Here is a 2551-nt window from a genome sequence, read left to right as displayed (position 1 = left end):
CTCTCGCGATCGTGTTTTTTCCCCTCCATGTACTCCTCATACATAACAATATTTGCAGACGACTGAGTGCCTGAAAAATGCATTAGAAGCGAGGAGAGGGAAGGATATGGAGCTTTCTGTTGTCATGGTTACGTAGCTGTTTCACGGAGAGAAGGGGGGGTCCCAGAGACCCCGCAAAACGCACGCACACGCGCAAGAATGCGCGAAAAGGGACAGGAATTGAATACGAATGGCAAACCTTGCAACTTGCTTTATTGAATGATTTGTCGCTGCTTTGTGAGGCCGAGGCCGAGATTGGGAGAGCGATCACGCAAAGCAGAGGGGTGACAGAGGCAGTGCGAATCTCCGGCGAAGGGATTGGCGTCTCCATAGATGGATCACAGTCAGGGTTTTTCCTTACCGGAAGTACTACTGCGGTCTCATCGTGGCCGAATATTAACTAATATGAATTTAAGTGCATATTGGAGGTACTAATAATACCGATATCCGTGGCGGAGTGGTTAGCACAGCGCGCTACGGGGCGCCCCTTTCCCAAGACTCCCAAACTTCAACGTCACTTCCAGTTGCAGTACAGGGTAATTCAAAATGAATGGTGCAACTTTACACAGTTACTATGTAGAAAATCAGACAAGGCATCAATATAAGGAAAACAAAACCTCTGGAAGTTTTATTCCCACTTAGCTGGGTTATTGTGTTTAGCCGATGCTCCTCCAGGATCGCTAGTGTCGCAAAATGGCTACTGATCAGTAGAAGGCGTATTGTGTGTTGGAGCTATCAAGAATTGATTCAATCACAATGGTGCAAAGACATTTCCGCATGCTTTTCGGTAGTAATGCATATGTTTCACCCTTCCGAAAGATTTGCCAAAGTTACAACTGCGAATTGTTAGTGCCTTCGAAACCGTTGACAACGACTTGCTGTCTCGTGCATAGCATGTACTTGATTATCGTTTGTATGTTTACCGCATTACACGTGGTTCCCATTTAAAATCTTTATAATATGAGTCATGTGAGTAAAACTTCCAGTTCTCTACATTGATGCCATGACTGATTTTCTATCATAAATAGTAACGTCACATTAACTGTGTAAAGTTATACCATTCATTTTGAATTACCCTGTATGTTGGTAACCAAGAAACAAAATTCCATATCCACGTGTCCATGGAGCAGATAGAGGGAGTTATTAAACAAAGCTCCAACTCGCCTTTCATTTTCTGACTCCATTGTTCTTCCAGTTGGGGCCTCTTTCCAGATAGACACTCAGAGTAATACTATGTGATTTAGTTGCTCTAATATAGATGGAGAGCCGGTAGCAACTTGCATAATGACGCGATAAATTTACAAATTCCTTTGTATTTAGGTCACATACGAAGTCAACTTTAAACACATCATTTAATAGTAAAGCCACATATATGTGTTGATCCCTACGTTTAACAAAAGTATTCAGGATTATGTTAAACACACAAATAGGCACATACAAATTGTTATAAAATTTCTATCAGTGTTCCGTCTTGCCTCCCAATGGTCAGATCATTACTATAAATAAATAAATAAATTTATTTGTTCCTTCCTGATAACGTGGTTTTATCTGCCCATCAGCTGACCTGCATGGTGAAGTTGTTAGCACAAAGCGCTACGATGCCAGGGGTCGCTAGTAGGTAACACACAATAGGGAATGCCAAATGTTGGCACCATACACCAAGCATTAATGATGACTAGAGATATAATAGCAACATATGAAGAGAAGAATGACACTGACGCAGCTATTTTCACACTTGACTTTGCATCTGCATATGATTATGTTAGCCATAAATACTTAAAACTAGTTTTATAAAAACTGGGTTTTTCTAGCAAATTTATTAGTTGGGTACAATTAGTAACTAGAAATATATATATTAAGGTACTTGTTAATGGGTTCCTAACATCGACAATACAGGTGAAAAGAATAGTTTTACAAGGATCCCCTTTAAGTTCATATCTGTTCATGTTATCGTTATCACCTGTTCAGAACATGATTCAAATAAAATTGTCGTCTCTGAGATATTGTGAAAATAACTTACATGTATGTGGGTATATGGACGATGTAACAGCCTTCATTAACTCGAAGACTGATTATGAGGAAGTTATAGTCTGTCTAAATGAATACATGCAAATATCAGGTGCAGAAATTAATTATAAAAAATCGTATTTGTTGCCACTGGGGAAGCAAACGAACTTAACATATGGAGGTGAAATTGTAACTAAAGATAAAGTAAGAATATTGGGGATAGTTTTTCAGAATAAATTACAATCGACGATAAATATAAATTTTGAAACAATAATAAATAACATACAAGGTTTGTTTAAAACCAGTGTGTTAAGAAATCTATCGCTTATATTATTATTATGCATTATTTAAACAGATACATATTCGCAAAAGTTTGGTTTGTGGCAGCACTCCTTCCTTTGTCAAGAATTTTTGCAACACGTTTACGATCGCTAGCTGCTTATTTCTTGTGGCAAGGTCAGATTTTCAGAGTGGCTTATCACACTGCAGTGCAACAGCGAACAGC

Source organism: Lepisma saccharinum, chromosome 7 (genome assembly GCF_977018435.1).
Source record: "Lepisma saccharinum chromosome 7, izLepSacc3.1, whole genome shotgun sequence".
NCBI lineage: Eukaryota > Metazoa > Arthropoda > Insecta > Zygentoma > Lepismatidae > Lepisma > Lepisma saccharinum.
The sequence above is the reverse complement of the archived record's forward strand: the minus strand, read 5'-3'. Positions refer to the sequence as shown.